The 15,959-nt window shown below is 39.9% G+C and overlaps 1 long non-coding RNA gene across 2 annotated transcripts in view; it reads left to right on the forward strand.

Annotated features, from left to right (window-relative positions):
• Window positions 1-1,893: 1,893 nt before the first annotated feature.
• LOC147756524 (uncharacterized) overlaps window positions 1,894-15,959 on the forward strand; it is a 42,823-nt gene continuing 28,757 nt past the window's right edge. The window contains exons 1-3 of one of the 2 annotated variants that reach the window (XR_015324525.1): window positions 1,894-2,810; window positions 3,087-3,327; window positions 4,383-5,053. This is a non-coding gene — a long non-coding RNA (uncharacterized LOC147756524). Of the gene's footprint in view, window positions 2,811-3,086; window positions 3,328-4,382; window positions 5,054-15,959 lie in introns of those variants that run through there. The other variant, XR_015324526.1, reaches the window with a different exon arrangement.

Here is a 15,959-nt window from a genome sequence, read left to right on the forward strand (position 1 = left end):
AATTTCGCTATACGCCCAAGGCTAATTGTAAGCTCGTACCGACGGTATGCGGAGCAAATTAATAGCAGATATCATTCACTAGCATGTAGAGTCTCATAGAGGGCAAGCGCCAGACATCTAGTCACAATGATCTTTTTTATGCTATTTCCTGTTTCTATGAAATAAGCCCATAAACGACAGGTTTTTAAAAAAGTAACTTCATTTTGCCGACAACGAATAGCTTTTAGCGGGTAGTCACGCTACGTATATTGAGATGCGCTTTCTTTTGTAATAATAATTATTGGCAATAATAATATTTTGCCAAATAATTGTATTTGTGTCTGACAACATACGTAACTGTTATTACTCTACCGTTACATTCGGCCAGCTATCCAAGTTGATACGCAGCCGAACCGAGCATTGGTCACCAAGTGATACATCTCTTTTTAGAGGCCTTTTTGGGTCTCATCGAGAACATGGCCTGAGCACTTCGAGGTCGCAGAAAAGGCTACATGAAATCTAACTGTAACTATTACTTCTAACTCTCTAACAATGCTCCGTAGTCAACACTAGTCACAAGAACGAATGGGAACTATGGGATTCCCAACAGGTGAATGGGGACGGTTCTGGCTCAACCGCATAGTTATATCTAATCAGCGGTTAGGAACTTTTCTAATTAGCGGAACTTTTTCGGCGAAGTACAAAACGTAAAAAAGGCACGTTTCACAATTCGTCACATTTCTAATTATATAGACCGCTCGGATGGCCCTTCCAGGAGTGTAAGGCTATTGCGTAGGAAGTGTACTATCTTTCAACCTAAACAAGATTTAGCGTCACTACAATCTTCTTAAACGCACATATACAGTATAGAAATGAATGCAAACACAGATCTTAACACAATCTAAACAAGGGCATCCACAGTCAGATTTACTCCCATGTCTATTATTTTCTTCCGCAACGATTAAACCTAATAATTCATTCATCCAACTGATAAAACACCAATCGTTCGTAACGCCCATGCCGAGCGTGTGTGTATTGTTAGTGTCGATAAGGGCATCAACGGACCAATACAATAGGCAAAAAGATATGTATTTCTAGGAAAAATTGACGAAGGATTCAATAAATACACCGATACACATTCTTTGCTACGCCGTGATGCCCCGGGGTTCATGTTATTGAGTGCCTGGAACTTTCGAAATGGACCCAATACACGTGGGTTATGACTGACGTCTGGGAAAATCGTAAGTGGAATGGGTCTCGTTTACAAGCGGGCTAATGTTCTGTAGCCTGTGGAATAAACCTGTTGCGAAGCAAAATTGTACTATTCATAACTCTTATAAATAAAGTACTCATGCTTTTTTATTGAAACGAACCAACTTATCCGGAATCGATGTTTTTGCTCCGGAATTATGTCTGAAAGAATGATCAAAGCAAATTTAAAGGGGTATGTAAACTGACGTTCACTCGAAAATTTCGAATAATAAATCTGTTTTGCAACCTGTAAAACTTACATGTTTTGTGAGTTCTATAAGTTAGAAAAATAGTTATCATTAATTGCGTAGAAATAAGTTGCAGATTTTTTCAAAAATTTACGGTAAATTACTGTCTCACCTCGAAAAGTCAACGTGCAGTATCATAGATACTTATTTATTTAACTGAAGTAAACACTAATACTATGCAAGCGATACAGATAATAATGAATAATAATAATAACCCTAGAAAAAGGACCGATAGAAATTTTGAGGTATATTATAACGTTTCTATCTATGACCTGTTTGATCCTATAATAGCAATGCAGTCATAACAAAGAGCTATATGAAAATCAGCAATCGCTGCTAACACGTTTGGCCGCTATATTGAACCGTTTATATTTAATACTGCGCTTTGCTTGATGTTTTTATAGACTGTTATTTCCACCGATCATACCACATGCTTAGATATATTATGCTTGCTCAAGTATCATTGAGATTAACTACTACTTGAAAAAGATAGAGATTTGCTGTGACGCCAATATGTCTGCAGGGCCAACCTAAAAATGGCGAGTTTAGGCGCGGCCTATCCTCTTATGCTATAGCTAACAAGCTTCTTCAATAATCATGGGCTTTCAGATCATTCATTGTTCGTTTCAGATAGACTTCGCACTGGCGAGCCCGTGGCGTTTTACTGAGACTTTTAGCAGTGATAGTGACGGCAGTCTGAATTTCGTTTGGGGCTGGCAGTCAATGGTGTCTAACTAGATAAGTACATCTGTGCTGAATTTTGCTTGGGTTCTGGAATTGACCCGCGCTGTTACATCTCCTAGTTGCTTCGCTGCCATTTATTTTGGAAAGAGCACTTGTTATTGTACGTGCTTGCGTTGATGAAGGCACCGGTATTGAACTCTTGGAGAGAAATATATAATATACGGGCCATATCAGTCGCTTCTAAGAATAACTACCGCGGCCGTGAATGCGCTTCAAAACACGAGTTTTCCAGTAGCTCTGCCCGCCGATGAATCGAAATGATAGCGTCCGATCTGTTGGACCATCATGAAGCGTCGTGCGTTTGCTGCGGTGTTTCTACTGCCGTTTTATAAATGCCATACCTCTAGTAGGGTTCAAAGCGACTTTTTTCAAAGCATTTCATATTGAGCAATACACTATTTTTGCAATTTCACGCTCTGTTTTCGCTTCTCCAATATGTTAGTTCTATCGTCGTTGAGGGATCGTCCGGACCCGAATTGTTTATTCCTCGCATATTGCGACTTCATGCATGCGAGTGTGCACGAACGCTAAGATGGGACGTAACTTCCCCTCGCTTCATATTATATTCCCTTCTATGCCTCGCACCGGGTATGTTGACGACTTTCGTGAAAATCTGCTCCAGGAAACTGCGTGATGAGTTCGTTGTCATACCATCATTGTTCCCCCTAAAATATAGATAGAGAGCTGTTCAAAACGATAGAAGCATGATTTATAACTTTTTAGATTCTAAAAAGATCTGGTATGGTTCTAAATGCGGCCTAATCACTACATTAGGAGTTTTCGGATTCATCCTTAAATTATTTTTCTATTAAAAAAAAAAATCTTTTTAAATAACTGGAATATCTCTTTTTACCCGTTTTCCAGGCAAAGAAACGTTGGTTTGAAGTTTTAACACTATCAAACTTTTTGGGCTCCTGAAATGCACAGGGGTTTAGTGCAAGTTACGTTAGTGGCCTCTTTCTCTGACCAAATTTCAAAAAATGGGCTGTACGAAGAAGTTAAGCATATTCATCACATTTGGTCGAACCTTGGCGGAGCGACAAAGGGAAAAAGCAAGTTCGTTTTTCTACCTGCAATTTCGTTTCTTCCACAGTCACATTGTCAAGTAAGTTACTTTTTACAAATTCATTACGTAGTGTTGCATTACTTAGACCACTTTTAGAGCTATATGGGCGGCCGCATTTCGAGCCTATAGCGAAACATTGACCACCTGTTCTAATTCTCAGAGAAGAATAACTTGAACGAATAGTACGAATCCGTATATATGTATATATTTCAATTTGATATCATATAAATATATATATTTCGTGTTTTTTGCACTCGTTGTACCACATATCGTTTTTGTCAGCAATGTATAAAATGCGAAAAAATTGACATTGTTTGGACAAAAACAATATTGCGATTACAGATAAGCACCATGACTAAGAATGATAGCTATACAGATTTTAGTGCAATTGAGTGGGCAATTATATATGTAGAACTGCTACAGTTTATCGAGCTATCGATACCCCAATAGGGGTTCTACTTTGAACGACAACTATTCTTTATATGTGTATCATAGTTGAAATATTGGGACATTTATTGTATAGCTACACGTAAAAATGTACAGAGTATCACAATGTACATTGAAACAATTTACGCTGCCGGTCGGGCTAAGCCTCGTTTTAATAGCTACAATCATATAACTAACAACGGTCCGAAAGTCCTGCAGATGAATGGTAAGTAACAAGTGGGGTAATGAAGGCCGCGAGAACTAGCGTTCTCATTAGACAGTCGTATGATACGTAACTGTTTGGCTGCTTGAGCGTGGTATTATACATATAATGGGGACGGCGGTGAAAGGATATAAGTAGAAAATTGCGTCGTGTTTTTGTGATCTTGGAAAATGTTTGAATATATGGTAGTAGAGGACTAAAAATTAAGCATGTTGTCCCTATGCGTCGTGCCGATAGCTGCACAACGCTTGTGTAAATTCGCGCTGCAATTTCAAAATTCAAAAGCAGATTTTTAGCTCCTGCGGGCGCCGCCATCTACATCCGAGTTGCGACCATCGTAACTGGCCCCCGTACGTTGTTGTTATGATGTTATAACTTACTTATTAGCGACGATATACAGTTTCGACTTCCTTCTGGGACCTTTTTATCCCTCTGGACGTTTCAGCTTAAGAGGCAGAATACTGGAAAATCAGATGTCGAGGAACGAAAAAACGGGACGGGACGACTATCGAAGCTGCACAAACCGCGCGAGAAAAAGTCGTACTCTGCTTTTTGTTAGTGTTACTGGTAGGATTGATTGAATTGACAATAGAGTGATCGAAATGCGTTTGATTATATAGGCGCTCGCCGATTTTCAAAAAGGTCCGGGATGCGTACGTATACGTATACGCCTGCTCGTTATTCAACCCTTTATATCAGGATCAACTGATCGGCTTTAACAGAGATGACGAATGATCATAGTGGCTTTACAAGTAGGCACAATTTATTAGTGGCCAGTATAATTTGTCACGAACTAAATGGACATTTGTTTAGTTTGATACTGGTAGATGGGCACCCAGTTTAACTAATATATTACATTATAGTAGAGGTATTATCTGCGCTGGGGTGTGAAAAATAATAGGTAACTGAATAGAACAATTGCCCGGCTATTCTATCTGGCGGCCTTCCTACAATAAAAAGAAAAGAGCATTCCCAGCCTTGTGAGAAACAAAAGCCCATCGCTACTCTTTTATTTATTCATATATACATTTATAATTCTAAAATATATATAATATTATTATTATATATAATAATTATATTTATTATGTAAACATTGATTTGTTGCCGATCTGATCCAAAGAAGAGCTTTGTAAAGTAATCGCCTCGTCGGTGTGCCTAGGTGTACTTAGCGTCCATAGTACAAAATACGTTTGTTTTTGTTTTTTTCCTTTTCATTTACGCGTACCTCGAAGGAGTAGCTCTTTACAAGTATAGTAACGGCTTTGTTGGCTTCTTGCCGAAACAACCGTCACAAGCAACTTGGTGAAATTTACGGTTGGGACTGAAGTATCAGCGAACGGCATTTTGTCCGTTGCTATATGTGACGACAGCATACGATTAAAAGGCTTTCCTATTTCGCTTATAAGAATTCAGCCCTTGTCACCAAACCAGGCGTTAAATATTCTGTGTCTACTTTTGCGCCATTTGCACAGCAGGTGGCCTGTAGTCTGCCTGTTCAAAAACGCAGGTTAAGCTTTCTCGTCTACCGTAACAAGTCTAGAAAAAACGCAGCACTATCTAATTTAATTAAATATTTACAGATATAGCATTGTAGACCTTATTCTGATATCTAACAGGGTATGCACACGCAGAAAATTCCATAGATACCCAATTATGCCTTGAAGAGGCCAGTCACCTTAAAGACTCAAATGATAATTTGATTTAAATTTGGGTAAAATTTTGCAGGTTATATTCGCAATACCTGAATAATAAAATTCTCATATTATAACTACCAATTTAGAGAAAAAAAAAAACTACCTAATCAAAAATTAAAAACGTTGCAACACGCAGAATATTCTGATTTACAAAGCTAGCACTTGTTCCCATTATGTCTGTATTTGTATATTCTAGTGATCATATGGCACCGTGTTGTGCTGGTTGTTATTTTGTCACGCATCCGCTGGTTATACACCTTCTATTCCGAAACAATTTTAACAACACAATCTATGAAGACATAAACGATCAGATAAAGTATCGAACCCCATGTATATCAAAAGCTAAAGAATTTTATTGTTTAAACAGCCGACAGTAGAATCCGCCTGGGAATCCCTGTAATTGTCTCACAAGCAGCCGATAAAAATGTTTTCCATCCACGCTGCCCCCCTGGCTTCTTTGCTACCAATACGCTGTAACCCGGCTTCCTGTCCACCATCTTGCTATGATAACATCACTTCCAGCCATTTATTGTTTCAGCTATTGTAAAGGTTAAACGTATAAAGGACGTACATTATCAACTGTTTTAGGTCGAAACAGACAGAGGAAAGTGATGGGCTGTTATTAGATTGTTAATGCCATCTTTACTATCGAAACAACATAAGGTGATGCTGCTTCCATTGTTATCTTCGCTGTTGATGTCCCTGCTGCTGCCGTTGGTTTTACAATTGCTCCAATTGGTGAGAATAGCAATTTCCGTCTATTTTCACCCCATCTCCGTAACCTCTCTAGACCTCCGAGGAATAGATCACCCACTATTTCTCTTTCGACATCCATTAGTTTCCAGGCGGCCACGCGCGCGAGTCGGGTAGCACAGCGAAATCATACACAGTTTTCATGTAGTCTATCGCTAACTCGCTTGCTTAGATATTTTGCTGGTAGCGTTCCAGGGGGGGTAGCGCACCATAGCGGTACGATAACAATGGTGCACATCACAACCAGTCCGTCTGCGAAGATGGTGGCCGTTGCATACACAAATAGAAATAGATAATGAAGGAAGGAACAGAAGCTGATATCTTCGTCCATTTGCAATAGCACTGGAAGGACAAACCGATACGACGGGAAATACCTGTGCTGGGGCAAGACATTAGCTACGAGACTGAAAGGAAGGCCAAAAGACAGAAACAAAGTACGGAGCAGCAGCAGCAATAATAACAACGGCAGCATCAACACTAGTAGAAACAAACGTGAATAGGCTTGCACAAAAGAAAGAGGAGTAAGACAAGGAGGACATGCCTTCATTCATACGGAAATTAACGTCGGGTAAGGGTTGCGACGAAATCTCTGTTTGTATAGATCATTACAGTCTATTGTTGTACATTTATGGATGTAAAAGCAACCTTTCGTTGTGACTGCTGTTATACGCAGAAGCGTAACTTAGCCAACAGCTGAATTAATCTGTAGCTAGTTCTGATGAGACATCAATTTTCTCCAAAAGAGGCACAACCTCAACGCCGTGACCGTGCAGCTATACGATAAGTATTACAAGAGAAATATTTTTCGACTCATAACTTCCGCAATAATGACATTTTCTCTTTTCCCGGCCATTCGGGTTTTGACAGCCATATTGGTCTAGTAGAGAGTACGTTTCATATCGAGTGCATTTTTAAGGAAGGTAGCTTCAAGTTAGGTGGCCAGATTGTAGTTTTCTGACGGCAAAGACTGACGTATGATCATAATAGGTTATTGCACACGAATCCAATAGGCTTTGGAATAGAATAATAACGTTTGCTTTGCGAAACGAAATTTGGCTGGTAAATACTCTTTCCCCAGTCTTCTTAAAAGTCTCCAATGAAAACCGATTGAATCTATTCTCGAAGAAATGACTTTAAAAAGAAAAAACATCTTTTAGTTTTGGAAATCAACGCTCAGCTTCTGATCTCTGAAACCACAATATTGCGGAAATTCTTACTGCGAAAATATTTGCTAGAATATTAGGTAGAAAGGTCTCAAACAAGAGCACAGTACGTCAATGGTGCACCGTTTGAAGAGCAGAAATTGAAATGTCGAAAACCTAGAAAAAAGTTAGCAGGCGTCCTGACCCGAAAGACAAAAGCACATTGTCACAATCGAGAAGGTCTTTTACGAACGCAGAACTTGAGGTCCAAGGGCTTTCTATCGGTCAAAATTAGAATTTTCCATGTAACCTGTTATAGCATTATGAACCGAATACTGAACGTGCGGAAAGAGAGTAGAGAAATGGCTCCCCCATGAATCGATCCCAGGCCAGTTAGAAATGCAATTGTATATTTCACGTACAAATTGCAAACTTTAATCACCATAAAACCAAAAAAAAAACCAGATAACGATCATAATAGGCGAGGCATGGTTCAATTTCTATCGCCGGCTGGAGAGTGGTCAGGCGAGAGAATAACGTCTCTCTGAAGAGAAATAAAATTCGGTGTCAGGATCGAGTAAATTTGGACATAACGTGATAGTAGCACTCATAGTGGGTATGAGGTGCGCTTGCTATATAAAATACTTGCGAGACAATATATGTAACTTGCTATGTTAAGTTCGTGAGAAGACTCATCATATATTGTTGCCATAGCAATCAAAAGTACTCTCTCTGGTTTCTTGACGAGGCCAGACCCCACAGCCTTTTTCGATTTAGACCAACATTCACTCCAAGTTACTTATTCTCCCGATTTAAACTCATGTGATTACATGAAAAAATGCAAGTGTTGACATTGATTCATTTCAAGAAGCCACAGGTAGAGAACTATAGATACATGCATAAATTTTCCTAATAAAATAGTTATTCTAACTTAAGTAGTTCAAAAGCTATTCAGTTGTGGAGGTTGTTGGATTCTTCAGATGGATAGTTCAGAACATAAGAAATGCTGAAATTTTAGAATATAGAAACGTTTGAAAAAGATGCAAAAATTCAGCATGGTGGCATTGAATTTGCGGGTCTGCGTTATATAAAAAGAATTATGATAGGCCCAGATAGTTAAGTTAACGCATCAACGTGTTAGTATATATTCATGCCTAGCAACTGAGTGCAAATAGCAGTATGTAGTTTATCTCTTGTTCCTCTGTTAATAACGGCCTATTATATAGATTCGGCGTCAATATGAGTATGGAAAGATCAATGGTCAATATGAGTATATCATAGCGGTCAAGGTAAGTGACCTGAGAAGAACCTGTCGCAGATCGTTGCTCACTAATCAACATATTGGCAACAAACGTAAGAACAGACTATGTGCTTTAACGCCTAACAAACGAAAAGCACCGTCGCATATATTGAGTTCTACTATGAAAATTTCGTATTTCTCTTGAAAAATATTCACAGTTAGGGACAATTAAGTATAATACGGACGACCCCCATGTATGTGCCACAGATGCCGTATTCGGACCCAATTGAGGAAGTGGCAAATGCTGTATAATTTAATTAAAAGGTATGCTTACACGAGCTGACCCTGAAGCTCTATGGGGGCAACGAAATTCAGCACATTAATAATTAAACAAGAGTATGTTTTCTCTTCTTTGCTCACACTAACAAGGGTATTCTTTAGTAGTTCAAGTTTACAGTATGCGGGTATTCTTAATAGACGAAAAAAAAATTATACATAATCAAGATTTAACAATGTTAAGGTTACGAAGCTTTGTTTGAGAAGAGATAATAGGAATCGGCGACGTAAGACGTCTTTGACACCACTGGGAATGCACCCCTGGGATAACGCGTTTGTATCGTCGAGGTACCTGACAGTACCACGGACTCCAAGCGATATGTCATGACGTCTTCTGGAATGGACACGATTGGCACCTTCAGGAAGACGGAAATATTACGTTTCGTGGCAGCTGCATTCTAAAGGTGGAACGCGCAAATACTACCGTTCGGGCTATTTAGAGCGATAATAAATTGCAGCATCCCTGCATAGCACTTTATGCTATACGTTATTTTAGGTCATGATAAAGCGATCGAAAACAACCTTCACATTTACCTATTCAACAATTCAGCTATCGCGGTTCTTAAATGAAGCTTATATAAATACGAGCTCCATAAATGCTAAACCTGTTATGCTCCATACTTGTCCTGAATAACCTTAATTTCCGCACCTTCTCTTCTGTCGCCCTTTAAACAAACTCTGATTGCCTAATTGGTGTCTAGTCGGATCCAGCCTATACGTATATTATATTTGCTTAACGAAATACGCTTGCCCCCAAAGACAGACACACGCGTTGTTCGAGACGACGTCCGCATTTACCTGTTTGTTCTGTAACGAAAAACCAAACCAATTAATCTGGGGCGTAAACCTTGTTGAGTACTCTGGTCTGGGTGGTAAGATATCTACTAGAATAACAATCAGCCCACAGAGCACTTTTTAGTGACAGAAAAAACATTCCCAAAATTGATTGATTAGTACATCAATGAAGTACTGAGCTGCTTCCCTTTCGGATTTTTATCCAACCCTAATTAAGATGACTAGGGTTACCATTGAAGGATTTTAAATAGCACATGAATTGTCGTATTAGAAGTTTGCACGGATCCTTGTCATGCGGGTGATCGTTTCCCGCTTCTAAGTACATCTATACTTGTATTTCAATAGTCTATACGTTCGACAAGTGGATGCGGGACTGTTCGATCGTTAGTGGCGAGTAATTGCTGGCCGCTACCGGTTGTCGAAGCTCTGTTTACCACCACCTTCACTTCGCTTTCTTGTACCGTCCACTTAGCCAATCGTACGGGTAGCAGTTTCCTTAACGTAAGCCATTTCGGTGCTCTATCGAACAGGTCTGCTAGCTGACTCACTTTATCTTTATGGCTTAGTTAAGCTGCAGCGGGCGTCTGCAGCCAAAAAATAGCCACTGATGGGATAAATTTAAATATTGCGCGATGCAGATATCACCGTACTAAACACTTCAGTAAATATTTTCTTCTTCAAACAATTAAAAAAATTTAGTTTCCTTCCGCGATGCAAGCTCGGTGAATTCGTTGATTCGTCGTGGTGAACGTCGCTGATTACCTACGTAAAAATAATCTTTCTACTTCAAAAAAACACCAAACTAGCGCATTTAATGTAACTAAATGTGTAAATAATAATAACGAATGCGTGATAAATTTAGAAAAGGGGACGATGTCACCGTCGGAGCAGAAATGTCCTATAAAGAAGACGATATCTATAGTGTTATGGGTGGCACTTGGTAAATTTTACGAATATAATCAGGCATCGCTTAGAGGTTGTATATGTTTAATATTGAGGTCAAACGTTCTCTCCGTTATAATAACAAGAAGAGGATAGAAATGACATAGAATCCATTCGAAATAAAGTTCTAACTAGTTGTGGCAATTGCAGAAGAAGATGTATCTCTTCTTTCAGAAGATGAATCTTTCAAACCACTACACGACCATTATATAGAAAACAGATATAAATGAAATCCTCATAGAGATACATAAATATACTGAGAAAGGTAAAGCAATTTACTTACCGCTAGAGAAAATGGAGAAAAAACTAGCACATTAATTAAAGGCTCCTCTTCGGTTTGATTCAAATAGGCTCATTATAATTTATTCATTTTTGAGCAAATACTAATTGAGGACACTTACTTTGTTGGTCCGTATAGGTCGACAATCGGGCTACGTGGGCCGCGAATGATATTGTGCGACTAAATCAGTCATTCGACAAAACTAAAAGGAAAATACATTTTCTCATAGAAAGGATTGTGACAATAGATATTAAACTTACGCTCGATAATCATCTCCCGCCGAGCTAGGCAGAGTAAAAAATTAGAATTTCTCTGTCACGGATCCATATGAAGTTAAATTGGGCGCTGTGAAGCCGGCTTCTAACCTGCCTAGGCATCATTAGGCGCTTTGCTGTACAAAGCCAACTCGTCCCATTTGTACAACTACCACGCTTATATATGATTCCGTGTAAATAATTATCCATAGCGAGCACTATTTTATGATTATGATTTATGATCCGTTGTGGAGTATATGTCGACCATATTTTTTTATCCAAATGGAGCGTTACCTCAACTGAGTAGCTAAAATTTCTTTTGTAAGTGATTACACGTAGCACGTAGTTATTGAAATCATCGATATGTCGTACAACGGGTGCAAAACTACGATACCTTGATTTAACTTTCCATATGTACACATATACGGATTCCTACTAAGCTGACATTACTTTGTTGTTTTAGTTTCTATGTAAAATTAGCATCGATGGCATCCGATGTCGTCCTCTAAATGTACTGCCTTTCTGGGCCGATTTCACCCTAACTCATACAGCCTTCAAAGTTAGCCTTGATTTTAAGTGACGCAACTTGATTTTAATTTGCTTTCAGAATGTAGCTTTAGGACAGGGAAAACTGTGATAGGAACACGAGGTGATATACTGTTTCTCTATCGTTCAACCAAAGTGCAATGAAATATCAAAAAAATAATTAGCTGACCTATGTGGTCCCAGTTCATTAAATTTAGCCGGAAAAAAATCCAGTAACGTGAATGTGTCTGTGCCTCTTAGAAGTCCTGGAAATTTCAATAGTATTAAAACATGAAATCAACGCTTTTTTGGTAAAGTAGGCACGGAATAGCCTACACATAGTCCCACCTTTCCTTATATATATATATATGTGTACATGTTTGTGGGTTGCGGACATTAATAATATTACAATTCCTAAGTAAAAGCGACCCAGATCTGTGTATAAGGGGTTGCATAAGGTCAAATATTGCACAATTGACAAGTAGAAAGCCCATTATACATCGAATTGTGATGGCAACGGTAGCGGATCGAATGCCGGAGAATAAAGCTAACCCAGCGATACGACAATGTTCAACTCGCTTGTGAGGGGAGTAGCGCGTCGACCGATTTCTGTCTCTCGTATCTCTGCGAACATTAATAAGGTTGATCCAGCGCTAGTGCCTTCACCCAAGCTGTCGCAGTCAGTCTGCACGGCATCCGACAAATGAATTCTACAGTTGAACCACATAATTTAAACTGAATACCCTCTTCTCCGCCAAATCCTGCCAGCATCATTAGCAAGACCATGGATCGGTACGATCATTGGGTAGGCGGCATTCGAGACGACCGCAGCAACGTGGACACCATTTTCCAGTTTTTGCAGAAGAGGTAGCGTACAATCCGCTAAGTACTCTCAGGGGTTTTTATATGAGTTTGAAACTTCTTCTGACGGACCGCTTACGGCTGCCGTATGCCGCTTAAAGCCTTTTTCTTCCTCTTTTTCGTAAGGCTTTAAGGCTCTTAAGGGACGTCAAAGAAGCGTGCGAGTGATAATTTGGTTTATCACCTAACCGGGGCTGCTTCGGGAAATTTGTAGTAACACGCTTTACAGCGAGTATCAAAATTCGTACATACTAAACGTATGTAAACAATAGATTTGAACGGTGGTTCATATAGCAAGCCTGATATGAGGAGGACCAGAAGATGTCCGACCATTGGCCGATGACCCGTTCGTACTCAAAATTTTCTAAAATTCTTAAGTGCTCTAAGGCGACGCAATCCCTATCTCTACCCGGTCGACGGAGATCGCTAAGCCGTTCGTGTACTCACACGATCTGGGGGTGGTTCGCCCCATTGCTGGTCATGCGGGTGTTTGTCCTGTTGTTTGTTCTAAAACTGGTTTACGTTGAAATCGACAACGGGCCTAAAGAGCAATTGTTAGCTAGCAATTGCTAGCGAACATTCCGGGACCTGGAAAAACTTATGGTTCACAATATTCGCCTTCTAATCACTACCGATGGGCTGTTGGGAGTTCGTTGGGTTTATTACGTTATCACGGGCAGAAGCACGGACGTACGTAACACTTCAAACGACCTACCATTCCACCAGATTGCAATCGGATTGCGTGCTAAGTGGTTCTCCGGTTCCACCTGTGTCATGAACTGCGTACAGCGTTATGACCACGGATGTACGGAAATATTGTGAGCTATTTTTTGTTGCACCTATATCGACCCTGAGATTGTGTTGGCATTAACGAACGGGGTCTTTCTTGTTCTCTCGGTGACGGCGGGTCTCTCAAGAGCCGGCCTCCTCAAAAGGCCTCCATTGTCCTTCCATCAACCAGATAGACTCACCCATATCTATCTTGATCAGCACACAATCCCACCTTGCGATTCCAGTCGCGACGGGATGAAGAAACTAGAATAAGGTACCAGTGCGCAGCAGTGGTATTACCAAACTCTTCTTCAGAATATTTTTGTAAATGGGCGGTAATTTTTTACGGGCTAAACTTTACGAGCATGTACCCGTTGCTCCATATTGATGACGCTGTAGATATCCACACTTCGCCAGTGGTATATTTTCTTTACATTGCGGCGGCTCGCATGCTAGGTCAGAGGAACTGACACGTCAAAACGTTTGTCGGACTCCTGTGGTTCGACAATCTATCACTATTGCATGATTCGAATAGTTATGGGAACACTGGTTCCTTTATTGGCGGGAGGATGTAGTTTACTGCTATTTCAAGTACCGTTTTCAGTGGATACACTCGCAAGCAAATCGGAAAGATGCCGAGAATCTGGAAAAGAACGCTTGTAGAATTGCTCATCGATTATCGGGCCATACTCGCGTATACCTCGATATCCACTCACACAGACATACACAAACACATGATACCCCACCATCCACGTTTGTTTTTGCATTGCACATATACATCCACTCTATACTGGTTTCTGTGTGCAAATCTACTTTACGCCGTATATACAAAAAAAACAGCTTGTTGAAAACGGACAATGTATAAGTTAGTGGCTAAATGCTTTATAGCATAGCCAAGCTAGCGGCTAGAGCTATCTTGAATTCACACATATTTTTTACACATTTCAAGATAATTCTCTCACAAAACAGAAATTGATTTACTCTTGATTGGTATATTGACCAATATTAATAAAGTAAATGTGGTGTACGTAAATTGAAACACTTACGTATTTGCATGATTGTATTTTGCAAAATGCAAGCGCATCCTACGACCCGCTACGTAATCCTTTATCTCCCTTTCCTTTTTCACCCCTCTTCCTCGCCCGTTTTTCTGGTACACAGACAGTGATTCAGTGTTTCTAATTTTGAACTTTATGCCGATGTTGTCTGATTCAATAGAAACCTCAATAAATGGTAAAAAAAATGTAAGGTGTATGTTAGAGATCATGGGTATACATAGGGCTTGTGTGGAACCGTATTATGTTATGCTTAACCGTGGTTCCGAATGTAAAGTTCGGGAATATTGAAAGAAATACTAACGCCTTTGTTGGGGCGGCACGGGTCAAGTGTGCTACTGCTGTAGAATATCTTTGCTGTTTTCTGATCGAACTGCTATCTTGTTTATTATAGCTTCTAAACATTTTTTCCAATACGTTGCCCTAGCCACATGGAACGAGCAGCAGAAGCGGAAGGTGACAACGCGTAAAGCTGAGACGAAGGGCGACACTGCAGACCTTTTCGCCGGGTTCTGTCACGTTTCGCGCTCTTTCAGTGGACGAATACTATTGTAAACCACTTTGCCTTTGCTGTTATCTTCTTGTAGCTGCTAATAAATATCCAGTGCCGTATGCGTTTCTGTCGGGCGACCAGTGAGGCTCAGGTAATGTTCCGGGTGTCCGTTAGGACTTCAAACCACATAGTACCGAGGCTCGAGGGAGGAAAAAAGAAAGGGTTGTATCGACAGAAGTGGAAGGTCTCTCTCAACGGGGGTATTTGCCAAATATACACTGTAATCAGAACCAGAATGTGCGGGTATAGATACGCTTGTACCTTTAAATAGGTAAGCTGCCACTGCCTATGGCTTATACGTATGACCCCATCTCCTGTTGGGCCGACTGACTAAAAATAATTTAAATGTTAACGATAAGGAATAAGACTCGGATTCAAATGCAATAAGAAACAATGAAATAAACGACTGTAACGCCAATGGGCATAACTATATAGATTAGAGTCATAAGAATGATATAGTATATTACCGCAGCGGAGCTTCACTAGAGTAACGACCTGCTGTGTAATTTGTACACAATGACGACTTCAAAAACATTTTCATGGTAGTTATTGTAAAAGTAATGTTAATAGGGTGTCAGCAAATTCTACTTACAGAGGTTAGATCTGCAGCTCATACAGTATGTCGGTTCCATTGAAGTCAAGCTACGGTAAGGAAATGCGATGTACTGATTTAGTACAACGACCCCATGCATTGATCCTCATCCCAAAAACTGAACCCTTTGTAAAAATGAATATTCATTCAGAAGGGTATATTCATATGCACCTTGTAAGCACTAGGTTATATGTATTTATTCTTCTTTCATGGCAGAAATACGGAACTA

The sequence above is a fragment of the Varroa destructor genome, unplaced genomic scaffold (genome assembly GCF_002443255.2).
Source record: "Varroa destructor unplaced genomic scaffold, Vdes_3.0 BEIS01000003.1, whole genome shotgun sequence".
Taxonomy (NCBI): Eukaryota; Metazoa; Arthropoda; class Arachnida; order Mesostigmata; family Varroidae; genus Varroa; species Varroa destructor.